A 27,059-nucleotide genomic window follows, 5' to 3' on the forward strand; every position below is an offset into this window, starting at 1 on the left:
CTGTATTGGTTTGGGGGTATTTGAGCTGGTTAACTAGAGAAGTATTAGGTATTAATTATGGGAAAGTTCTCAAGGAAGGATTGACTTTGCAGTTTCAAGAAAAGGAGAACCAGAGCATGGCTCTGTATTTTACTGAGATAATGTGATTTTTTTTTTTTTTTTTTTTTTTTGCTTAAAACATTAATTATTTATTTTGCTCTCAGCAGTTTGGACGCAGCTTAGCAGAAACAGCTCATCTCTGCTCAGTGAGCTGACTGGGGACTAGGGGAGTCATTTGCAAGGCAACTCACTCATGGCTAGTGTTGGCTATCAGCTGGGTATGTCAGTTTCTTTCCTTTTGGTTCTGTGTTGACTGCCTGAGCTTCCTTATGGCATGGCGGCAGGGTTCTGAGAATGAGCATTATAAAAGACAGAAGGTGAAAGCTGTGAGTTTCTTAGCACGTAAGGCTGGCAGCTGGCACCATATTCTATTGGTCACACAGTTTATAATGTAAATTTTAAATGGGCAGTTTCATGACTTACGGAAATTCTTTATTTGAACTTCATTTAATGTATATTGAATGAGTCCTCCAGGGTGGCTCCTGCCTTGAGGAAGGTGGCCTGATTCCTACCAAGGAATAAAGGAAGGAGTCAAGTCCATGAGGTATAGTTAATGCTTCTTATAGGTGAGTAGAGGGCCAGGGACAGAGGATTGGGTTCCAGCTTGAGCTTCTTAGACGAGGAAGAGGGCACACTTGTATTTGGATTGAGGTAAGGAAGTTGGCAGGCTGGCTTCTCTTTTCCCTTTTAGCCCTATGACCTTATTAGCTTAGCTAATACACAGTGCTTCCCATGTACCAGACATTTTATATATATTAACTCAATTATATTCCCATAGGAGACTATGTGGCAGGTTGAATCTTAATTGGAGTACTGCTGCTGATTCTTAAGAATGACATGGCTTCTGGAAGATACAATTATGAATAATCCCCTTTCCTTTTTTATTACTCTGTATAATATATACCTTATTGCTATTTAAAGATATTCTAAAGATACTTGGGAAATTCTTGGAATTTTGATGTTTTGGAGCACATACCTAAATCCTTGCTTGTGTTATTATAGTTTCTCTTAACCCCAGAATAGATATTATCTTGGTGTATTTTACTTTTTAAGTTAAAAAAATCTGATTTGATGAGAATCCGAGTATTTTAGTTTGGGACATTACCAACATGTCAGAGTTGACAGGGTCTTCCCTTGATTAAGTCTTATTTCCACTCAACACCATTTAATAGTATTGAGATTGAGTATAATGAGCACCAGTACGGGACTGTCCCCTCTTTTCAGCCAAGGTCAGCTGGCAGCCAGCATACACTGTTCTTTATTTTGGAAAGGTTTTGCTCAGGCAAAGACTCACTCTTTTAACCAAATCCTGCTTTTCATCTGTTTTTGATGGCAATGGACCATATTTCCCAGCCATTTGCAAACAGTGCCTGTCTGGCGGGATTTCCTGGACACAGAGCCTTGACGACCATTACCGGCCAACTTTTTTTCCAACTTCAGTGATTAACCTGGTTATTTGTTCTGTATTTTCTGCCATGGGAACCAATAAGCTTATCCTTTTGAAACTAGCAAAAGGTCTAAGAAAAATCCATTTGCTAATTAGGACCATTGTTTTTCCCACCCTATGAACTTTGTTGAATGAAATCTTCCTTCCAATATCCAGCTTTTAATCTACAAGTCCATGCTGTGCAGAGTGATGTTAATTTCTGAACAAGATTCCTATGGTAGACCTCAGTCATTACAGTTTTGGAATCGTTACCTTATAGAACGACATAAAGCAAACATGACAGGAACAGAACATGAGTGGAGTATGATTGAAAATTGTTTGGTCAGCTAAAGATAATTTTATAGTGCAAATATCATTAAAATGCTCTTATACACAAATAATAATTCAAAAGTCTATATGTAATGAGTTATCCTCAATAATAGGGTGATCATTTTTTTCACCCTATGAAAATAAGCAAAAAATAAAACTCGTTTTCTGCCACTGGTCGACTGTTAATACTGCCAGTCCTCAAAAAAGGGGAGCAGAGCCCTCTGACAGTGGAAAACTGGAGAGATCCACTGGTCTGGCACCCAGAAAGCAAAGCTACTCATGCCTAAGTCACATTCTCTTTCTTCGGTGGGGTGGTTTGAGATGGTCTGTTAGATGAATGTGATTCTGGTGCTTCTTGCTGTCTCTTGGGAATGTGGCACAATAAAGCAGATGGCAGATTAACAAGGAGGTTAGATTAGATGGTTTCTAAGGTTTTCCCATTTCTTTTTTCTCTTTAATTTTTTTTTTATGTTTATTTATTCATCTTGAGAGAGAGAAAGCACAAGCAGGGGAGGAGCACAGAGGAGAGACAGAATCCTAAGTAGGCCCCACACCATCAGAGCAGAGCCTGATGAAGGGCTCTAACTCACGAACTGTGAGATCATGACCTGAGCTGAGATTGAGTCTGACGTTTAACTGACTGCCACCCAGGTGCCCCAGGTTTTTCCATTTCTTTTTCTAAAGTTTTATTTAAAATTTTTTTTTAAAAAAATTTCATTTATTTTTGAGAGAGAGAGAGAGAGAGAGAGAGAGAGCAGGGGAGGGGCAGAGAGAGAGGAGAAGAGAGAATCCCAAGCAGGCTCTGCATTGTGAGCACAGAGCCCAATGCAGGGCTTGAACTCATAAACCGCGAGATCACGATCTGAGCCGAAATCAAGAGTCAGCCGCTTAACCAACTGTGCCACCCAGGCGCCCCAGGTTTTTCCATTTCTTAACATCCTAGATGTGCATGGAATGATGCATACATCTTTATCTCCTAGGATTAAGTTCTTTGATCATAATGCAAATGAAAGGAAACAAGGTACTTTGATTTTAAAAGTGGTATTTGAGGGGCACCTGGATGGCTCAGTTAGTTAAGTATCCGACTCTTAGTTCAGTTCAGGGCATGATCTTACTGTTGTGAGATTGAGCCCTGAGTCAGGCTCTGCTCCGTGTCAGGCACTGCGCTGGGCATGGAGCCTGGTTAAGATTCTTTCTCTCTGTCTCTCTCAAAAAAAAATTAATTAATTAATTAATTAATTAGTTAATTAATTAAAAGTTGTATTTGAAAGTAGCTTTTGAGAAGCACAGCCTTTCTGATAAGTGATGAATTGCTGGATGCATATTGCTGGATACTAATGATAAAACCATTTATGTATGGAGTGAGCCTGCCCCAAAGATACCTGCAAATCTGGTCTGCTCTGTAGGCTCCCAGAGGGCTTTGGGTAACACAGGCTGCTCGAGGAACAAGGGAGTTCTATTGGGAAAAAGTTACTTATAGATTGTAGTAGGCACTCCATGATTTATGGTGGTTGTTCTAGTCAGTGACAAGACAGTTGCTGGAGATACCTGGGATGTATTTTGAGTGAATGTTAAAGAATCCCAGTATTTTAATTATCAATATATTTATTCAAGTTACACAAAGCTGGATGGGAATGGGGCAGCCTGATCTGTGTTTGGAACATCTCTGCAAGACTTTTTGAAAATGATAATACTGTGGTCTGCATTTGAAAGTATAACTGTCCTTACGTATAGGAAAGTCTATTTAAATGTATTTTTTTCCCCAAGGGCTCAAAAGTTAAATGTAAAAGTGCTAAGAGTCCTGCCTGGCTTTGATACTCATAAGTGTCACTAAAATGTGGAGAATTTATCAACGTTTTCTTCATTTTTGTGTACTTTAGTTAAAAAAGCCAAATTCTTGTATATATGAAACTATGGGGACAGTACAGGCAAAAGTGTCTTGAAGCCTTACCCCTCTCACCCCCTCACTGAGAGGGCGGACCCACCACTGCAGGTCTCAATGATTAAAAACACCATCTATATTTTATTTTGCTAGAAAAAAAAATTCTGAATCATTTTGCTCCCAGCAGCTTTCCTCATTCAGTTGAGTTTTCATCTTGGAGAGGTCTGGGAAGAAAGCCTGCCAATTGGGAGGTAAAAGAGAACAAAGGTGTGGAAAACATACATTTATCTAAATGCAAGCTTTAGAAATTCAGCTTTGTGGCAAAGGCAGTAGCTAAAAGTTTGGGTTACCCTTCTTGAACTGAAGCCCAACCTGAGATGCTGTGATGGCTGTCGACTGCTTTTCTCCCCGTCCCTGCTCAGCATTAGAATCACATTCCTTAGTGAGAGCGAGTGCTTCCCGCCTTTCTGTTTCGCCTCCCTCCCTCTCTCCCTCTGTGTCTTTCTCTGCCTTTCTTTTAACACCTCGTCAACCTCCCAGGTACTAGTGGCTTCAGGAGTGTTAATCTCCGAGTAATGAGTCGGCCCAGGACAGCCCGTAGGAGACCAGAGCCCGTGGTCACCACTGTGGATGACTGCTGCAAACCGACCAGGAGGCCACATGCACAGTCAGCCGAGCACAAGGGCCGGAACCCAGCCGCCTGCATTTGTTTAGAAAGTGATGTCTTGCCCTGTACAGAGCCCATGGGGGAATTCTTGGGCTCTCCTGGGCTTAATTCTTTAAAATATTTATTTTCTTTTAATTTTGGATTCAGATTCTTAAGATTCTGAGTATCTTCTTTTTTCTTCCAAGGGACACTAACAAGAAGATTAAAGAAAATTTCAGGAGTGCTTGGCTTTGGTGCCAGGCAGACCTGGGTCTAAATTCCTACCCTATTTATGAGCTCTGGGGCTTCAGGCAAGTCTCTCGTCAACTCTTTGAACCTCAGTGTCCTCATTCATAAAGTGGGGATAATAATTTCTCTTTGCAGGATTATTGTATTAAATGAGATAATGGTGCCAGTAAAATTCTTGAGATTCTATAGGAGACCAACAGCTGGGTGGTAGCTGGTACTAACTTCAAGAAGGTGCTCTTGGGTTGTATTTTTGACTTTGGCATTGTGCTGTGATTTTTGCACTGTTAGCTCCTCATCTGACATGCTACTGAGAAACAGGGATGATAGGAAGCATCTGTGGGGAGAATTTGCTGTAATGGCTTTTCTGGTCCCCTGTAGATCAGGTACCAGCACCACCTGTGTTAGGCACTGTCACGTGTTCTGGGACCATCGTTCTACCCGAGATGGACCAACAGCACTCACCCGAAGACCTCTGCTCTCTTGAATACAAATGCTGATTCTTTTCAGTTACACAGGTACAGAAAAATCTGTATCTACAATAATATTGATAAGGGGGGGGGGTGCTTATTTCTTTAGGGAAAATAATCACTCTCCAAAAAGATTTGCGACAAGCTTGTTTTTCAGAGAGTGCTCTCTGGTGCATTTAAAATGGGATGAAAACAAATCAAGTGAAAAACGATTTCAGCATAAACTTTCTAATTTTTTTAAACATTTTTTCACATTTTATTTTCTGAGAGACAGAGGGACAGAGCACCAGCAGGGGAGGGGCAGAGATAGAGAGGGAGACACAGAAACAGGCTCCAGGCTCTGAGCTGTCAGCACAGAGCCCAACCTGGGGCTTGAATCCACGAACGGTGAGATCATGACTTGAGCCAAAGTCGGACGCTCAACGGACTGAGCCACGCAGGCACCCCTCAGCATAAAGTGCATATACACAGAGTAAAGTGCACCTGTGTCCACGTCTTCCAAGCATCTTTCTCAGGGCAGGGCTACAGTTACTCCCAGCACTTACTATTTTATAATTTCAGCTTAGCTTCAGGATAGTTAGGCTGTCGTTCATGAGTACATCTGCAAATGCTATTTTAGTTTTTCTCTGTCCTTCATGGTGGACCCTTGGGGCATGGGGAATTTTAGGATGCAGAATGGAGTAGTAGTCATTGCTGTCAGCATGCAACAGAAGGAAAGTCATTGAGTCTTTTTTCGATCCTATTTCCCCATCAGTAAAATACGAACATTGGCATTGCTGACCTAATGGAGTTATTGGGAAACCTAATTATAATAGCAAATATTTATAAACCATTACGATGTGCAGGCACTATGCTAAGAGCCTTACCTGCCTTAATAACTTTAATTTCAAGATAACTGTGGGGCAGATGCTCTTGTCCTCATAATGATGATGGTAGCTAATGCTTACTGATGCTTTCTCCCTGCCAGGCTTTAAGGTCTTTGTATGTCATGGGTATAGGTGGGAAACTGAGCCACAAGTATTAAGTATAGGAGCTAGGACTAGAGTGCAGTCTGGCTCCAGACCTCTTTTTATTTCTAACATTAAAATTTTTTGATTAAAAATTGTTTCCGGGGCACCTGGGTGGCTCGGTTGAGTGTCTGACTTTTGATTCCGGCTCAGTTTGTGATCCCAGGTTTTTGGGATGGAACCCTGTGTCAGGCTCCACACTTAGGATTCATTCTCTCTTCTCTCTCTCTCTCTCTCCCTCCCTGCCTCCCTCTCTGTCTCTCTCCATCTCCCTCTATCCCTCTCCCTCTTTCCCTCTCTCCCTTTTCCCTCCTTCCCTCTCACTCTGCCCCTCTCCCCTGCTCGCACTCTCTTAGGGGGAAAAAATGTTTCCAGTTTTATCAAGCTATAATTGACATATACCACTGTAGAAGTTTAAGGAGTGCAGCATAATGATTTGATATATGTATAGCAAAATGATTCCCACACTAAGCTTGGTTAACATCTGTCACCTCACTTAGTTACACATTTCTTGTTCTGAGAACTTCTAACGTCTACTCTCTTAGCAGCTTTCAAATACACAATACAGTAGTGTTAACTATAGTCACCATGCTGCATATTACATCCCCGTGACTTATTTAATTTACAACCAAAAAATTTATATTTTTTGACCACCTTCACCCATTTCCCCAATCCCCTTCCAAACCTATTAGCCAGTATTGGGTATCTCCATTTTAAGATAAAGAGACCAAGAAATAGAGGCTGAGTAACTTGACCATGGCCAGCTAGTAAGTGGCAGAGCTGGCCTTGAAACCAGGTTCTGTCTGGCCCGTTGCCCACGCTGTTGCCTGCTACGCAGTAGAGCCCAGAGTCTAAGGCTATGGGAGTAAGTACTGCCCTGAGGGCTTTTTGCCCTCTGTTGTCCTAACTGCAGAGACAATGCATAAGAGGGACAAGTCCCCTAGACAGCCTATTTGCACTAGTTGTTGCCTTATGTATTAAGTTTTTTTTTTTAATGTTTATGTAGTTTTGAGAGAGAGAGGGAGAGGGAGAGAGAGTGGGGGAGGGGTAGAGAGAAGAGGGAGACACAGAATCCGAAGCGGGCTCCAGGCTCTGAGCTGTCAGAACAGAGCCCCATGTGGGGCTCGAATCCACAAACCGTGAGATCATGACCCTAGCCGAAGTCAGAAGCTTAACCAACTGAGCCACCCGGATGCCCCTGCCTTGCGTATGAAAATCTGTAATTGCTTGGTTCTGGGGTTGGAGAGTCACAGAGATGTAGGCTCTCCTTTCGAAGGTAATCTGTGCGCTGTCCTGACAGCAGGTGACAGAGTGATTTTCCTGGGAGTTCTGTGGTGCTAGTTTCTGGGGGTTTCAGCAAGGGCATTAGAAGTACTGGAGAGAATTCCCCAATGGAGAATGATCCGGAAGGAAAAAATGAATTCCTGAAGACTGCTGTGTTATGAATGGCGGCATCTGAGACAGCAGGGAATGTGATGGCTTGTCTTTGGAAAACGTCCAAAGAACTTTCAGGTTCAGAACAGACGTGACTATTTCCTTTAGGACACTAACCATCACTTCCCCTAATTAACTGCCATAACTGGAGTTGAGAGGGAAGTGTGCTATTTGACTTTGTTTACAAAGAATGAGAATTCTAGGTCCACTGAACTAATGGTGTTTCCCCAGTCTCTACCAATTTATGGAAACCTTTGAAAATTAATTGGGGAAGAAGTCTATTGAAATTTATTATGATAACTTGAGACCAAAAGGATTTAATTATTTTTAAAGAGAGAAGAAATATCACAAAACTTGCTATTTTTGATGTTTGAGTATACAAAATTTCAAACATGCAAGCAGAAAAAACAGTATTAAAGACTCATATATATATATATATATATATATATATATATATACCCCTTATCTAGAATTAAGAATGATTAACATTTGCCATATTTGTTTCATATATTTTTAGTGAAAGTATTTTCAAGCAAATAACAGATATGTTTTAATCTTGGATACTTCAATAAGTATCTCTAAAATATAAAGACATTTTCCTACATAACAGAATTACCATTTTATACCTAACAAAGTTAACCATGCTTTTTTCCTTTCTTTTCATTTTGATCATTTTTAAACCTGAACTAATGTTTAAAAGGTAATTCTTCCTTCATCTAGATTCAGTAATTCTTCCTTCCTTCCTTCCTTCCTTCCTTCCTTCCTTCCTTCCTTCCTTCCTTCCTTCCTTCCTTCCTTTGGATCCATTTAAAAGCAGGTTATAGGTAACATGAGATTTCACCCTAAGTGATTCAGCATTCATCTCCTAAGAATAAGGACATCCTTTTAGACAATAACAAATAGCATGTTTACACTCAAGAAAATTAACCTTAGTTAAATATTATAGCCTAATATGCAGCCCTTATTCAAATTCTACTTGCATGTGCACATGCTGGGGCCCAGTCCAGGATCCATTCAGGGTTCACATACTGCTTTTCGTTGTTATATCCCTCTTTTTAAAAAATTTTTTTTTAATGTTTATTTTTGAGAGATGCAGAGAGACAGAGTGTGAGTGGGGGAAAGGCAGAAAGGGAGACACAGAATCTGAAGCAGGCTCCAGGCTCTTAGCTCTTAGCACAGAGCCTGACATGGGGTTTGAACTCATGAACTGTGAGATTATGACCTGAGCCAAAGTCGGATGCTTAACTGACTGAGCCACCCAGGTGCCCCATCCTCTTTTTTTAATGTTTCTTTATTTTTGAGAGAGAGTGTGCAAGCCAGGAGGGGCAGAGAGAGAGAGGGAGACAGAGGATCTGAAGTGGGCTTTGCACCAAAAACAGAGGACCCAGTGTGGGGCTTGAACCCACAAATTGCAAGATCATGACCTGAGCCGAAGTCGGATGCTCAACCAACTGAGCCACCCAGGTGCCCTGTTATATCCCTCTTTTGATTTAGAACACTGCCCCTCTCCCCCTTACCATTTTGTTTCTTTTTTGAACAGCATTAACTTTTTATTTTAAGACTTTAGACCAGTAACGCGCGCGCGCACACACACACACAGAAAAGACTAGACCAATAACCCACATGGGTTCCTTATGATTAAATTAGGTTAAAAATTTTGACAGTACTATAACATAAACAATTTTGTGAATTTCTTATTGGATCACATCAAGATACATATAGTAATTTCTTCATATCATCTAATACCCAGTGCATACTCAAACTTTTTCAATTTTCCCAGGTGTGTTTTTTTTTTAAACATTGGTTTGTTCAAACCAAATATTGTGCACTATTTTTATTTTTTTAAGTTTTTAAAATTTATTTCGAGGGAGACAGAGAACATGGGAGGGGCAGAAAGAGAGAGAATCCCAAGCAGGCTCCGTGCAAGGCTCAAGCTCACCAACCGTGAGATCGTGACCTGAGCTGAAATCCAGAGTCAGACGCTTAACCAACTGAGCCACTCAGGTGCCCTCGGTGTACTACTTAAAAAACAAAGTAAAAAATGGAGCTACGCTCTTAATTCTATGCCTTATAAACACCTTCAGTTAACTCTTAATGCTTCTGCTAGGTGGCAACTATATCCCCCCCCTTTTTTTTAAATAGAAGTTACTTTTAAAAACAAGTAATTTCTCTTAGTTACTTCTAAAAATGAAGTGTAATTTTTGTAGAAAAGTATACAAATCGTAAATGTACTGCTTGATGAATTTTCACAAATTGAACACGCACCAGCTGCTTTCAAGAAGCAGGACATTTCCAGACCCTTGTTCTCTTGCAGACCCTTGTGCCACCTCCAAAGGTGCCACTGTCCTGATGCCCAGTGTCATGGTTTGTCTTTGTTTGCCTGTTGAAAATCACCGCTATTTCCCTGAAAAATGGAGCATGAGTTAGAGAAGCCATAAAAGATAGTATATTTTAGTTAGGAATTGTGAAAGCCCACCTGCCATCAAAGACATTTTAAATGATAATACTGTATATATTTTCACACAAAATAATTCCCACAACAATGTTTTACATAATGGTTTCATTCAGTGGCTCCCTCTGCTCCCCGAGAAATGGGATTTCATCCAAAACCCTAAAGGTTAAGTTATCAATAGAACTCAAAGGGCATTTTGTTTCCATTTGTATAAGTGGTTTAATGTTTTTTAAGTCCACGCATATGTTAACAATGGAGGCAGTCAATTACAGGGGAGCTTAGCAAGGCATTCTTAGAGTTCTCCTCCGTGGTGAGCAGCGTCAAGGCAAATTCAGGAAAAGAGCAACTCTCTTCACTGAAGGAAATTATTTTAATTAGTAACTCTCAAAGGATAATAAACAGTCAGATAATTCTGAAATCTGGCTTTGGGATAAGTAATTACAATGAGCACGCAGTTAAAAAAAAAAAGAAAGAAAACTAGAATGAGGGCATGTATAATCAATTAAATGCAAGTAATTACATTATGAGGGCTTCATGACAATTTTATGCTACATTAACAGGGTGGAAAAGTATGCATCCTGCATTCTAGTAAGAAAGCCAACAGATGGTACAGTGTGTGTGCCAGTCTCCTGACCGGAGGTTGGTTTTCATGGTCTTCCAGACTCTAGGCTGTTGGGCCCTGCAGCCGCTAATAGGTAACTTTCCAGTGGGTTGGAACTGGGGGGAGACGGAGGTCTGCTGGTTTGTGGTGTCTAGTGATGTTTTCTTAGATCACTGGCCTGCCCCATGTAAATCAGGTCGTGTGGGTCCTGCATTCTGCATCTGGGCGAGATACTGCTGTAAGCATCTGAGTGTGACTTTGCTCTGTGTGCCTGGAGTTTTTTAGGGGGGGGGGTGGGAATGTACCTTCACTGGTGTGATTTTCAGTGTGGCATGCCCTAGTGACATGAGTGGGGAAGTGACTTGCTAAAGTTAGAAAGTGAAATTGAACAGCTGGGTTGATGGCCCAGCGCTGGGTTCCCACCAGTTGTTTCAAGGGGATTGGTGGAGCCACCCTGAGGGCTTTGCTGCAGCTGTGACCCTGAACCAAGGGAAGCTGCATTTTGAAAGCACACTAAGAATAGACACCCACAGGCTCCCGATTTTAAAGTAAGGAGGAAGGTTAAAAGCTTCTGGGTGCAAACAGCTGAGTTCACTTTTTAAAAACAAATTTAGTTTTAAGCTTTCACGTATGGGAATGCATATATACGTGTATATATGTATATATTTCCATATATGAAAAGCTTGGAATCAAACTTGTGTTCAGCGCGCACACACACACACACACACACACACACACACACACACAGTCTGTATACATGCCAATAAATGCCTCTATCTCTAATCTCTGTAACTCAGATATGGATAAACTCTGTCATTAGGATGCTTTGGAATCAGGGCTTCATAGCAACCAACGTACTAACATTTGCCCAGTGACTCTCTTTAGGAACTGCCTGTAGTTTCTCACTTTTGTCCAGTTGGGTATAAAAATATTGCTGTAATGTCTGAAGCATATTGTATGTTCAGACTGTGCTGCTGAACTAAATCTGAAGCTATGCCTGCCATAGATACCACAGATGGTATATTCCAAATCCTAAAACGGATTCTACAGCATATTAATAAAGTGAAAAAAAAAAAAAAAAGATTGCAGCTAGAAATAAATTAGAGAAATATTGGGTTAAGCTGATTTAAATCCAGGGACTTTTGTAATGCTACGTATATATTTTATGAATTTTAAGAGGGAAATATAACATTCAATGTTTCCCAAACTGATTTGATAACAAAACTCTTTTGAGTGTGGGTATGAGGAACGAAGATCTTCTAGGACTAAACTCCTGTAGAACACACTTGAGGGTACCCTGCCCATAACCCTATTTCCTCGCAGCCAGTGTTACTGAGCCTGAAAGCTTTTGCTCCCTGAGAAGTAGATTTTAGGTAGAAATTCCAGATGAGGTCCTTCCATGTAGTGATGATACTGGCAGATTAAGGAGGGTCTCCCCCTAATTACCTCATAGTGACTTAGTATCAACTACCCCCTGCCATGTCCCCAATTTAGCACACACTTTCATCTTTTAGTCAAAGTAATTGTTATATTATGTTCGTATTATCAGAATTCATATTAAAAGAAACATTTCATTTGGAGTTAGGATTTACATTCATTTGAAATGACTTTTTAAATGAACTAACTGTATTTTCTTAGTTTGCTCCAGAATGTTCTTTGAACGTTACTTTTTTTTCAACATTAGTTTTTTTTTTTCCCCAACTTTTCTACAAAAGGAGGCTAAGATAAGCCAGGCAATTGAGCTTTAGTCTGAAAAATTCCTATAAGATTACTGTACGTGTTGAATTCTAGTTATAGTCAATTGTAAAGGCTAGTGACATAACATTAGAGAATGAACACAGTTATTTTATGGAACATCAGCCCTACTCAAATATTTTTCATAGTAATCAACGTTAATAAAAATTAAGGCCAAGTCAGGCTGAAGCTGTTATTGTCAGAGGCTGGTTTCTGAAGGGACAGACTTTCCAGGAGGCAGGACCTTTAAAATCAGACCCCCAGCTCTGGCTCAGCTTTCCAACATTGCTCATGGCAGGTGCATTCAGTTGTTACCTTTGCATCTCCAAGTTCATCTTCAGAGTCCATTTACCTTTTCCTTGTAAGTCCTAGCAGAGAGTTTGGCTTCTGCTTTGTGTTTGGTTCTTATTTATGAAGTAGTATTTGTACTTCTTCCTCGCCTTTCTCCCTAGCATCAACTACAGGATCACATAAAGCTAATTTGTTTTACTGTTACGAGAGTCCCTTTTCTTGACAGGATGGGCCTGATTAAAAGCAGACAGTTAAAAGGTCAACTTTGCAGGCAAGTTTGCACATGACAGTACGTGACTTAAGGGCTGCAGGAGGGATGAGGAGGATGGTGGTGCATTCTTGAAGCAAGAGGGGGATGAATCTATCCGTGGGGCCTTTTCCTCTGAAGGACCGAGTCTACAAGAGATGTTGTTCCAGGACAGAGTCAGGCTCGCAGCAGCACTGACTGTCCTTACTCTCTTTTCCTTGTTTCTTAATGGTCTGAGTTATTCACGTCAGCCTTTTGGGGTTCACAGGGCATGTTGTGGAAGAAGCCCCAGACCCAACTATGAGAATAAGATTGGACTCTCTGATGTGCCTTATAGAACCTTGAGGAATCTGTTAAATCATTTAACTTCTCCCAACTCAGTTTCTAGATCTTAAAAATGGAGATTAAGGGGCGCCTGGGTGGCTCGGTCGGTTAAGCATCCGACTTCGGCTCAGGTCATGATCTTATGGTCCGTGAGTTCGAGCCCCGTGTCGGGCTCTGTGCTGACCGCTCAGAGCGTGGAGCCTGTTTCAGATTCTGTGTCTCCCTCTCTCTGCCCCTCCCCTGTTCATGCTCTGTCTCTCTCTGTCTCAAAAATAAATAAACTTAAAATTAAAAAAAAATGGAGATTAATAGATCTGTTATGGGAGGATGAAATTAAGACAATTTTTCAAGATAGTAAATGCTATATAAATGTCAGTTGTTACTCTCAGACATTATTATTACCATCATTGTTGTGAACATTAGGATGTATGACTAATATGAATTATTATCATGACTATCATTATTAATGGATATTAATACCAGTTTGTTCATTCATTCATTCCACACACATTTTTTGAGTGTTTTCTGTATGCCAGAGGTGGGGTCCTTTAGGACCATCTTTTCTAGAAGATGTTGCAGCATTCTCTGTCCTTCTGGGAGCAAGTAAAGAATAAATTATCCTGGGTGAGCTTTTTTTTTTTTTTAATTTGAGAGAGAGAGAGAGAGAGAGAGAGAGAGAGAGAGAGAGAGAGAGAGAATGTGAGCAGGCAAGAGGGGCAGAGGGAGAGAGAGAAAGAGAGAGAATCTCTCTTAGCTTGGAGCCTGACACGGGGCTCGATCCCACAACCCTGGGATCCTGACCTGAGCTGAAATCAAGAGACAGGACGCTCAACTGACTGTGCCAACCAGGCACCCCCTGGATGAGCTTTTTGAGTATTTTGTAGGTAAAGATATGTAAGATATGCCTAAGATTTATTTGATACAGACACTGAGAAGTAAAACGATTTGCTAAAGGAAACCCATTAAATATATTCCTTCATTACTTTCTTTTTTTAAGTCATTTATTCCATAAGTAGCTTTTGAACTACCTGCTGTGTTGTCAGACCTTCTACACTCGTCCATAAGGGGAACTACTGAGAAGTTGAAAGCATATTTAAAGTGTCCATCAACTTCAACACCACTTTAAAAAGGCTCATGGAAAGGAAAAATCTAAATGCATCCTGTAAAGAAAATTCCATTTCCTCTGACAATACTGTGATCTGTATCCTGCTTCATTCCTTGTGGAGTTCCTCTCCAAGTCAATGGCAATTGCGTAAACGGTCTGAAGGCAGGAAGTACCTTGCAATGGGATGAGAAAGAGGCTTGTGGTTGGTCATCAAACTAAATTTAAACCATTATTTGGAGCGAGTGTGTAATTAACATGGGGCTTGAAGATGAAAAATACAGCTGCAAGGGTAGGTTTCTTCCTTTAAAAGAAAAAAATTCAGGAGCAACAAGAAAACAGTTTCATGGGTTATGCATTCTCTTTCGTAAGAACAATCAAAGATCGTTTCATCCTAACCTTTCTAGGTACAATAAATGCCTCTCTCCTCTGGATTAGGTAGATGACAGCAATAACAGCACCGCAGCCGGGAGTCTCCAAAACTGACAGGTGCTGGATATAAGATGCCTCAGATGGTCCTGTGAAGTGTAGACAGCGTTCAGGATGATAGGCCCCGCTTGATCTGCCCATGGAGAGAGCTGCTCCTGTCTGTTGTCACCTCGTTTAACTTCTCCCCCTCACTCGAACACCTGCCAGAGGCAGCCCTAAAATATTGCTTAATTATAGAATGTCCGTTGATCCTCTTTATCCTTTTCTTCAACCGCTTTCCCCGCCTTTTGTGCCCGTCCCTGGTTCAGAGCTCCCTTAGGCTAAGCACTCACGGGAGCATTATGATGGCGCCTTTTCCAACTCACAGTTAAGGGACTGACAAGAGTTGCTACCCTGTGCTCTAGCTGTGGAATTATTCTCTGAAGCTGTAATTAGCAGTTATAGGTTCAAATGTGGAATGCAACATTACTCTTTTAAGTAGGAGGTGAGTTCATTTGGGCAGGGTGGGGGAGGAGGATAGCTTTTCTCAATCTCTTTTCTTTTCTTCTGATTGAAAAAAAGGATGCTTATTGTATAAAACGTTTTGAAAATACCGAGAAATCTAAAGATATGAATAAAGCCTACTTTCCCCTCGTTCATATGTATATATTTTAACTGAAATGGGATTATGTTCAAGCAATATATTGCTAAGATATGTGAACATCTTTCCATTTAAACAAATACAGATAGATCTATGTCATTTTGTAATGTCTGTTCAGTCTTCTATTATCTTACTGAACCATAATTTATTCAGCCACTCAACACATTTAAGATATAAACAGAACTACAATTGGACATCTCTACTCATACATTTTGCATACTTTTTGTATTGATTTGGAGTTATGTTTGTGATTAACAGGGACACAAAATGAGATTGCTTATTTATCCCTAACATTAAAGAAACCTGAAGGAAGTCAGGCTGATTTGATGGTGCACATGCATTTATCATTTCTCTACTTTTTTGTTCTTACTCAGTGGCTTTTTCATTCACATGATTCAAGAGGGCTGCTACAGCTCTAGCCATCATGTTCACATTCCAGGCTGAAGCAAAGAACGAGGTGTAAAGCAGAAAAGTCTGTATCTCTTCCATTTAAAAAACTTCCCCAGAATCCCACATAGTACTTCTGTTTATTGTCTAGAACTTAGTCTCATGGCCATACCTAGCACCAAGAAGAAGGGGAAGCAGGTATTCAGAAGCAGCCAGCCATCTCTGCCACATCTATCACATTGTTTCCTTGGCGTGCGCCTTGTGGAAGTGGAGTTGCTGGATCAAAGCTCTTCCCAGGATTTTGTTAAGTGCTGACAAACTGCCTTCCAGAAAGATGGTACCAGTTTAAGTCCAGTGATGTGCACGGGTGACCTTTAGTCAGGTTGTGGTTCTTTTGTGAACATTTTATGGGTATTTTAAAAGATATTTTCCTGGGGCACCTGGGTGGCTCCATCAATTGAGGAGCCAGCTTTGGCTCAGGTCATGATCTCGCAGTCCATGAGTTCGAGCCCCGCATGGGGCTCTGTGCTGACAGCCTGGAGCCTGCTTCAGATTCTGCATACCCTCTCTCTCTGCCCCTCCCCCACTCACTCTCTCTCTGTCTCTCTCTCAAAAATAAACGCTAAAAAAAAAAAAAAAAAGATATTTTCCTGAAGCTGTATTTTTTCTTTTGTTTAAATCACACATTCTGCAGAGGGTGATATGCGGATTTTTGATACATTTACGATTTTTTCCTCAAAACGTCTATCTGTATAAGTAGAACATCTATTCCAAATATTGGAAGGACATTTGCCTGAGAATTTAAATGTTTTTCACATGTATTTTCTCAACTTCTAAGAAAACTTCCTTGTCGGTTGACTTAATAAACTGGCTTTCTCCTGGTTTGAAAACTCTTCTGGCCAATTTAAGTAAAAAGCACAGTGGAAAAGCTAGCTGCTCTTCCCAAGTCAGTGTTTAAACATAAATGTTTGATCTCTACTATACTATACTGTGGTGTGGCCATCAGCAGCTCCAAAAATAAAGGAATCCTCTGCCTGTGGTTTTCTCCTCTCACATGGGGTCTATTTTCTCCTCCAATGAAAGGATATTAAGGGTCACCATCATTGCCAAATTTGTAATGCTTTTGTTCAGATGTTATTAAGTCTGGTGTTACTTTGTTTCTTGACTTGGTTATTCAGATTGGCTATCTTAGCCTTTTTTCTGTCTTTATTTATCTTGCATACGTTACAGAATAAAATTCACTTCAGAGTTTGAAAAATGATCTGCCAAAGTATTACTGTCACTACGGGATCGTATAAAAACAGTTGATTATTCTAGTGCTACTTTCCAGTCAGAACTTTCAACAAAAAATGACAGTTGGTGAATCAGTAGGTGGAAATACCTTACACATTCTTGCATGTTTCCTGTAAGTTTAAGATCGTATCCAAATTAAAGACTGCACACACATAAATAGATATTTATTTTATGTGAGAATTAATGCCGGCTACTTTAGCAAAGAATGGGGTTTGGATGGGGAAATAAATCATAAAAAATGGGAACAGATACATATTTCTGTCCTTTGTTAAGTAAAGATTAAAGCAATAGTGTTTTTTTTTTTAATTATTATTAAACCTGCATCTGTAGGCACCAAGTTAACTCTATTTGGAGTTTGTACAAATATGTTTTTTTGTATAAAACTTTAGTACTTTTTAGCCTAAATTTGTTTTTCTATTTGTGGACTTTCAGAAGCTTCAGGTCTTCCTGCATTTCTGTAACTGGTCTGTACCTACATTTTAGGCTGCACTGTGGGGGTGAACAATTGTCACCTTGTAAATGATTGCAAAACTAAATTATTCTAAAATTTGCTGAGCATTCCTAACAGAAATCTGTTAGGAAAAATGGAAAGCCATTAGATACTCTTTTTGTAGTGTTCAATCTTGTCTTCAAACTAAAATCCCTTTCTGCTTTCCCCGTGGGCAGAAGGTCTCATGCTGACAGGGGGTGTTCCTCACCACCAGAAGCCCCTCCCTGACAAGAACACAAAGCAGCTTCGGCCTTTTCTTACCCTGGATCTGAGAGTTGATATTATTACATGCAAAACAGACAGACAAACGAAAAAACCCAAGGCAAAACAAAAGGAGGTGGAGGAACCACCCGAGGGGCTGATGGTAGTCACCTAGTTCATCTGTGGTTTGAGAATGTTTCTTCTCTAAATTAGTTGTTACTAAGCCGACTCTGTGGGAAATCAAGTATATCTGCAGTTTTTGCAATGGATTGATACCCACCATTACTGCCGTCATTTCCTTGGGTTCATTGTACCATCATGTGTTTGCTGGGTTTGAATTTGAATTCCTCAGATCCCTTTAAACCATTGGGATAGATTTACACAGGGATAAAGGAGGAATTAATATTCACAATGTCACATGTATGTCTGGCACTGTGCAGGTGCTTTGCTTTTGTTATTTGGTGACACACTCAAAACAACTTCATGAAAAGGATGTTTTTATGCCCATTTTACAGTGGAGGACACTGAGGCCTGGACATGCTAGGTGAAGTTACAGTGTTCTCTTAACTGGTCCATAGCAGAGGCAAAGTTCAAAAACATACCGGGGGAACACCCTTGTTCACTTGGGTGATATTTTCAACCAAAGATGCCAAAAAATACATGTAAAAAGATATGTGGGCTGGGTTTAAAACACGAAACATAAGCAGTGTTGCCTGGTGATTATCTAGGTCCCCAGTAGTCCTCTCCCCTCCCCGCCTCCAGTGTTTCACTCAATCCCTGTTAATGCCTCAGTTTTTTTTTTTTTTTAGTTTTTTTTTTTAACGTTTATTTATTTTTTACAGAGAGAGACAGAGCATGAGTGGGGGAGGGGTAGAGAGAGTGGGAGACACAGAATCCGAAGCAGGTTCCAGGCTCCAAGCTGTCACCACAGAGCCCGGCACAGGGCTCGAACTCACAAACCATGAGATCATGACCTGAGCTGAAGTCGGACGCTCAACCGACGGAGCCACCCAGGCTCCCTAATGCCTCCGTTTTTGTCTTCGATCGTCCAGATCATTTCTTGCAAAATGGGACGCTGGCTCTGCAAAACACCTGCAGTCATTCTCCAGACGAGCATTGGGGTTCTTGTCAGTCTCATTGCTAGTGCCAGCTGGGTCATGTCTTTCAACCATGTGCAGAAAGTGGCTCCGGTGACCAGAGCCCCATGTGGCTCGTCCTCTTCTCATAATTGGGGAAAACAAAGCCAATGAAAAGGAATGGAATCTCTTCACATGAATGGAAGTGAAGCCAGAAGAATCCAGAAGAATTTTTGGTTTTTAGGGAGGCTTTGCCCTCTTCTTTGGGGCAAGTGACATTTAATTCAGTTGGCCCCATTGGAAGGCAGAGAAAGGAGGGCATATCCTGAGTTTAGTTGGGCTGGTTTATGTTCGGAGAGGGTTCAGAGCGGGTAAGCTGTGTGTCAATGAAGAAGACACACCGGAAGAACAACTGGAAAAACAACACGTTGAAACGTGTTGGGCACGGAGAGCCTGGAAAAACAATTTTCAAAAGTATTTTAGAATTTAAAGTAGTTCCGTGGCTTAAAAACAAACTTCTTTTAAAAAATGATGGTGAGGGTAAAAGCTGCTTCCCAGATGTCAGACACAGTTGATAAGGGGAGCAGACCTAACACATAGCTACCAAGCTAGAGTGTCGGGCTCTGGACCATTTAGAATTACAACAAAAATAAGACTTGTGCTCTGTTAGCCTCCACGCCATTCATTATTTCTTTGCCGCTACCTCCCCGCCATTTTGATTGCCAGCTCCGAAGGCTCACTCTGGGTCATCTTCTGATACGTCCTTCTTGGAGCAAAAGACAACACAGGTACTTAGGACTGTATGCCTGTTCAGGTGGCATGAATTCAACACTACACACCTAGCACATCCCAGCATAAGTATTTGGGGACAGCATCACTTCATCTGGAGCTTGGCGGTAGAAACAGTAACTAATCTGTCTTAACACTAGAAGGGACTGGCTGCCTTGGACTTACTGATCGACAGTCTAACGTACAGAACGCCTAGTAGACTGTACGTTATAGGCCCTTAAAGCATTTGCAGTTGTAATTTTCACTACACCCCACATTTCCCAAAACTGATTTTGGGACTGAGTCCTCATGGAAGATACAGCCCCTTTGTAAATGATCGTCAAACGGATAAATGGGTGAATGCATTCCTCGCGGCCTGTTGATAATTCTAGAATTCGCCATTCATAAAGAACCTCATCTTTTCTCCACTTCTCCTCATTCCCATCCCGTGTTTTTGTTTGTGAAGAAGGAGAAAGTGGGAAAATATGTACAAGTACATATTTTATACTTGATATCTGGAAATTATAAAACAGTGAAATAAACTCTTACGTTGTTGTTTGGTTTCAACGGAAGAAATTTAATGTGATTTATAAATCTCTTAATAGCACTATTGATCCTGCATGAGAAGAGGAAAAAATGCTAAGTGTTAATAATAAAATTGCATTACAGCCAAAAGTTCTTTAGTAGCGCTCTTGGCCTACAGAAAACAAACAAACAAAAACCCAGTCCTTCTGTTCCTTCTGCTTTTTTAGGGAATAGGGAAAATAAGGCTAAGCAAGAGTTTGGCTCAGTTTGCAGGGGGAGGAGTTAGGTCTGCCCATGTTGGGTGATGTTGGGGACCTCAGTGGCGAGGTCGGGTGCCTGTAACACAATGGCTCACCGTCTGAAGTGAGGTGGTCAGTGAATCACACCGTGGGGTTGTGTTGGTGAGTCACTGGCTTCCCGAAGTGGTTTTCTCCACATTCACAGTGTCCCCTCCTTTCCCACCCCAGCAACAACACACTGGGTAAGTAGAGCCCTGTAGGAACCACGGGTATTACAGCCTCGGGTGGGCTCACACTGTGCCTCGGGGCTGGCAGCAGCTGGCCTTGACTCAGCCTCTGCCCTGACGGAGCAGGTTCGGGAATGAGTCTGCGGAAAAGTCTGTGGTGCTCGGGGAAAAGGATTTGAGTAGATAGATCACCACAGCTGGCTGTGGCGGAAGTGCCAGGAGACCTTCCACGCTGCTGCGGCTACTACTGCTGCTAATTTAAACAAGGGGAGGCTTCTTGGCATGGCTGTGATGGAAGTCGAGGATTAGAGCCTGGTAGTTAAAAATACAATCGCTGCCATTCATTCAGAATTCCAGGGGACTCCGAAATGTTTGGCAAGTGAATGGTAGAGACCGGAAACAGGCACCAAAATAATGCTGCTGGTCTTGTATCATCTTTTATTAGAGGATCCTAAAAAAATCCCCCATTTATGTATGAATTATCATTCCTATGTCATAGACTATACAGCTATGTTTGATGAGCTGCCTAAGTGAAAATCTGACCAGAACCTTTCAAGTATAAATTCCTTGTGGTTTCAAAGAAGGATGAGCTTTCTCATTAAGCACACTTCTATTATGTGAACAGTCACTTTTATTGTATGACATGAGGCAGTTTTCATGGCTTTGGGATTTAATCTGTGAATGGTACGAATGCTTTGCCAATGGATGTGTCAGCCATGTACCTTTGCAGCCTGACTTTCACCTCTTTGTATCTTTTATTCTAATGTAATGCATCAGACTAGCGAGAGGGTACCGCTTAGGATTCGGGCAGAACAGAAAAAGAATTGTAGCCAAGTATAGTGTTGTCAAAGCTGCTTTGGGACAAAGAATCATCGGTTAGGGTGACAATAGGAAGGATGAAAATGTGGGAAGGAGGTTGATGGCTTTGGAAATAAAGTAAAACATCTATTCAATCAGGTAAAGAGCCAACACTTTATTTCTGATTGTCCATGTATTGTAGTTCAAAAGCCTACTCTCCATTATCCAGCTGGACTGATAGGGTTAAGCAGATGGGAACAGTTTACTGAATGGCTATTAATCAGGTTGGGTTGCCGGTTTAGACGTGGGCTGTGAGCACAACTATGGGAGCTCCCCTTGCTGTGGGGCTACCCCTGCTATGAGGCTCCCCCCAGCTTTGGGGTTCATACTGTGATCAGTTTCCTCTATGTTCTGGTTTTAGGGGACAGCAGAGGAAGTACTGGGGAGAGTGTACGTCTGGGCCTGGGAGAATTAGGGTGTGTGTATGCCAGCTGTCTTTGTTCTTGTGGTTAAGACCCACCTCTGATGTCAGTTGGAAGAACTAAGTACCACTGGCAAAAAACAAAACAAAACAAAAGGCGCCACTCAAAGAAATGCAAGATATGAGTAAGATATGATGTGTCATTTCCTAGGTCTGGAAATTTAAATAAGAACACACTGCCAGCATGTTTAATGTAATTGAAACGCAGGCAGCATTTATCCCTGAAATACAACAAAAAAAAGTAAACCGCTTTTGCATATTTGTATTTTAATTCTAACTGGGGAACATTTCAGAACTTTAATGTGAGTCTCGGACAAGTCTTGCCATCTGGTACAGGATTAAGCATTGGCATAGCATTTGTTGTCTGCTGACAATGGGTCAAACTTACTTGGCAGGCTCTGTCTGGGAAATTATCAACCTCACGCAAATCTGTTTCAATTTCCATTTTTAACAAGGGTGGGTTTAATTGAACTGGTTCACAACAAGCAAGTTGCAAAGTTCATTTAGCACTTTTTAAGCACTTAATCTTCAATGTATGTACATTTGCTATAACGTTAACAGGGTGGTAAACTGATCTTTTAAATTAAAAAAATATATATAATGTCTGATTTAAAAATATAAGACAATTTACTTATGCCCTAAATTGGGCTTGTGAATATTATGGGAGTAGCAAGGGAATTGTCTTGCAGATGCTTACTATGTGCAGAGAGAGTACTTTGCTATGCCCCATAGGGTCATTTCTGTCATCAAAAGAGCTTATGTTCCATTGGAAAAGAAATATTGGCACCCCCCAAGAAGAGAGAGTCAAGAGAGAAGCTGAAGAGAGCCTGGGATTGTCAGGGGACTGGATCCAAGTGGCACCGAGTGTGAACTGAGTTTTGAACCAGTCAGCCTTGGTTTTATGACCCCAGGCTGCCTTTAAATTCACATTTCATTGGTGTGGTTCTCTTCAACTGCCTAGCTAGTTTGTGGTGGAAAAGAAGAGGCAGGTTGGAGGCTACTTCTAAGTCCTGTCCTAACAGGTCTGTTGATTGCAGGGAGCCCTGAGTAATGTGTGACACTAATGTGAAACTCTAACATATTAAAGCCTTGACGGTGGAGAGGAGGGGGAGTAAAACGGCAAAGCACTTAGATTTAAAGATGAAAACTTTGCCCGTAGAAATAGGCAAGCGGCTTATGTTGTGAAGAACTCTAAATTCTTTCAAAATCAAGCACTCAGGATCCTTTCTATTTTTATATCTTTGTATGCTTCCAGCAATACAAAATGTATTACATAGACCTTCTCTATTTCAGAAAGTCTTTGTTGTGTGGCTTCCTTCCATAAAGTTAATGTAATAGGTCATGGACTGGAGGATAAATTCATCTAAAAGCACCAGGCCTTGTCCTGGGCTGTAAGAAGCCGGTGGGTTCTATTTTTACAGATAAGATTTTATCATTGCCTTTAATGGTTCTGCTGCTAGTCAGGGTTTTATATTTACAAAATGCCTTTTATTTTTATACCTTCCTAGTGCATAGTTAGTGCACAATAGGTGTACAATCTAAGCTTGTTGAGTAAACTTGAACCTATGTTGTGAGATTTGGGCTTGAGGCCAGAGCTACTACCTTCCGTGCATTCACTGCTAAGGAGGTGAGCTTGGAAAGCCCAGTGAACTGGCCGTGGAATCTGCAGGTGACTTTGGCTGTCATTAGTTTCCCTGAACAGACCTATTTCACCCTGCAACAAGGAACCGGTGTGTTTGTTAACTTCTTTTACTCCCGTCTCCTGGATCTGGGTGCTGAGACCAGGATGAGTGAAGTGGCTTGTCCAACTAGGTCACACAGATCAGAGTAGCCTTAAAACTCAGATATGTGAAGGGCGCCTGGGGGGTTCATTCGGTTGAGCATCCGACTTCGCCTCAGGTCATGATCTTGCGGTTTATGGATTCGAGTCCCGCATCTGGCTCTCCTCTATCAGGGCAGACCGCCTTCGGATCCTCTGTCCCTCCTCCCCTCCACCCCCCTCTGCCCCAAGTCTCCCCCCAAAATAAATATTAAAAAAAAAAACAACAAACTCAGATATGTGTGATGCCAAGACTTTGATCTTTCCAGAACAGTGTCGCACCAGTAGGTCTTCTTTCTGGAAGATGCCTACAGGAGTAGTACTTTTATTTCACAGGCAGTGAGACCAAGAAGTGACTTGGATCCCAGCTGTCCTGGGGATAGGAGTCTAGAGGTGGGATGGAGAGTGGATTATCTGATTGAGAGGGTGGGGGAAGGGATGAAGGGCAGAGGAAAACCAGAAAGACGGAGGAAGGGAAGCCTGGAGGCCCTTGTGCTCATCAAGGTGAAAGGTCATGCAGGAGCCTGGAAGGAGGAAATAGGAGTTAAGTTAAAAGATCCCCTGCAGGCCGATGGGAGGGACCAGGCGGTGAGTGGAGGGACATTGGGAGGTGAAGCTGCCTCTTCTGGTCATTTCAGTGACATTTCAACCTCAAACACAGAATTTCCGTAATAAATAAAACGGCTTTCTGAACTTGCATCTCTGTTGAGCAACATATTAATTCAAGAAGGAAAAATTATTTCACAAAACATAGCTTTCCATAAACTACTGTTTCCAGCCAAACGTCTTCTCAGAGAAGCGCTGACCTTCTTGCCCCTGAACACAAGCTGCAGTCCCCAACGCCGAAGCTCTTTTTAGATCTGGATGCTTCTCTAAGGAGAGACTCCTGATGTGGTTAGAGGTGAGAAGTTGGTTTGTTCTTCCCGCGACTGTGAAAGACTGTCTGGGAAGTGAAGGCCACTCCTCTTATCTTTGTTATAGCCCCGCCCCTGGGGGCCAGGGTCTTTTGTGAATTACAGGGTTTTTGTTTTGTTTTTTTTTTTTTTTTTTTTGCCCAGGAAAAAGACCTTATGGTGTCCGGAAAAGTTTTCCTTATCCTTAGGAACTGGCATTTTTTTTCTTGATAAACAACATGGGGCCAGGTGATTAATTCCATTTCCCTCATTCTTCCTTTGGCCACCCAACAATTACGAGCCAAATCTACAGTTTATCTTTAATAACATTTTAGTACCCTGTGACCTGCATGCCCATGCGTCATTTTCCTTTTTGTCATGTTGTGCCTTCATGATTATTTTTGTTTTTGCTGCTTACGAAAACAATGCATGGCCACTGTTAAAAACCTGGAAAGTACAGGAGAGTTTGGTAAGGAAAAAAAGCACCCGTGGGCCTATAACTTGTATGTATACCCGTAAATAGTTTGATACCTTTTTTCCTTTTTTGTTCCATTTTTTAAAATATGAGAACTGTACAGAATATGTATTCATTGGGCACACATATATAAGCAGATTGAATACATATGTAAATTTTCAGGAGAAATTGGGCTTTTAAAAACCGCAGAGACATTTGGTTGAATAGGACTGGGCAGCAAGGGAGGAATGAAATCAGGAAAGAGGTGGGAGTAGCAGGGAAGTCGGGATTAATCCTAAACTGTGGGTCCTGGCAGACAGTAAGGTTACACTGAGAAATTCGAGAAAGGAAATGAGTCAGTAACTCAGAGGGAGCGGAGATGAGACAGCAGTGTGAAAGAGCCAGTGGCTTAGCCTGCGTTCGGGAACGGGGTGACAGGAGCTAAACGTTTCGAACAATAGCAGAACTTAGCTTTCAAATCAAATCGTCAGCAATGTATTAAGTTCTTGTGAGCAATGCTCTTGCTTTTGGCATTCAGACTGGGAGCCACCCTGGACTTCATAGAAGCCGAGCCTTAAAGCAAAGCTGACGTCGGGTCGACTGGTGGGTCTGCAGAGGCTGGGAATTCGAGTGGCTTTCTTCTCAGAGTGGTTTCTGAGCAATGAGAACTGCTCACTTAAGAAAGACTCCCTCTTGTACTCTAGTCTTTGGGGAATACTGTGAGTGACACTTTTAATTAACAAATCTGCTGGGAACAAAACTCCTTTAAAAGCGTTGGCTGGGTATGGGGTTGGAAGGGTGGGCTGAGGAGGCTCCCACGGCCCTGGGGGAGTTCTCGGACATGAAGCCACGTTTGAGTTGTGCCTCGTTGGCGTCAGACCTCTCTGGGATGGGGCCAGAGTGCCCTCCCAGAAAGCCCCAGCACTCTGTCCCAGGCGGTGGAGGCCAGCCTGTTGTGGTGGCAGTCCTTCGGCAAGCTGGGCTCGTTCTTACCACTTAGCTGTGGGCCTTTCTGCTCTCCCCAGTTTTGGGGGCCACGGCCCACTGGTTCAGGATGGGGAAGGAGAGTGGGGACCAGCCTTTGGGAATGCATCGTTCCGGCTCCTGTGTCATTCCTGCCACTATCCCCAGCAGCGTCCTTAAGTGTCTTCCACTGCGTCACTCTGTCTCACCGTGGCCGTGCTCATGCTGCTTCTGGCACAGCACCAGGACCCATGGTCTCAGGGGGTCTGAGAAGGGCTCAGGAGAGAGAGAAGAATTCCTTTCCTTCTGGTGCCATTGTGGAAAGTATGCAGGGCATACCTACCTTGGAAAACATGTTTTAATAGTGTGCGTCCTGAAGGGATGGTTAGTCAAAGGGTTTCTTCGCTCTAATTACTTGGCTAAAGGGAGTTTACTCAACTCTGACATCCTCATCAATTGGTTCCTCACTCTGAAACGACTATGACAAATCCCCTGAGGCTGGTTATGAGTTTCCACTTGACCAAAAGTTGACAAAAGGATTTTATGAAAGCTTTCACAGAATTACAATTCTTAAACTGAAGGTATAAATGAGACCATTGTTTCTTTCCTTTATCGTCTCTTTGCGCTGGAGTAAGTGATTCTCATTTCTTTATTTAGGTCCTACCCCCCCCCCCCCCCACTTGTGTTCTTCTTAACAAGACAGTCTTGGTTTTAAAATTTTTATTCCTCCTAGCTCATTAAAAAAAAAATTTTTTTTAATGTTTATTTATTTTTGAGACAGAGAGAGACAGAGCATGAACAGGGGAGGGTCGGAGAGAGGGAGACACAGAATCTGAAACAGACTCCAGGCTCTGAGCCGTCAGCACAGAGCCTGTCGCAGGGCTCGAACTCACGGACCACGAGATCATGACCTGGGCTGAAGTCGGACGCTCAACCGACTGAGCCACCCAGGCGCCCCACATTTTTTATTATATTTTTGAAAACTGTCGATGGCTTTTACAGTATGGAAACTCAACAGTTAAATTTAATTTTGCTTCCTTTATATCAAGCCTGACTTTTATTTATTTTTTTTAAAATCACACTCA

The 27,059-nt window shown here is 41.8% G+C and overlaps 1 protein-coding gene across 1 annotated transcript in view; it reads left to right on the forward strand.

Moving 5' to 3' along the window:
- WWTR1 (WW domain containing transcription regulator 1) overlaps window positions 1–27,059 on the forward strand; it is a 136,340-nt gene that overhangs the window by 52,483 nt on the left and 56,798 nt on the right. The gene's annotated exons all lie outside the window — the stretch shown is intronic.

The sequence above is a fragment of the Felis catus genome, chromosome C2 (assembly GCF_018350175.1).
Source record: "Felis catus isolate Fca126 chromosome C2, F.catus_Fca126_mat1.0, whole genome shotgun sequence".
NCBI classification, from domain to species: Eukaryota; Metazoa; Chordata; class Mammalia; order Carnivora; family Felidae; genus Felis; species Felis catus.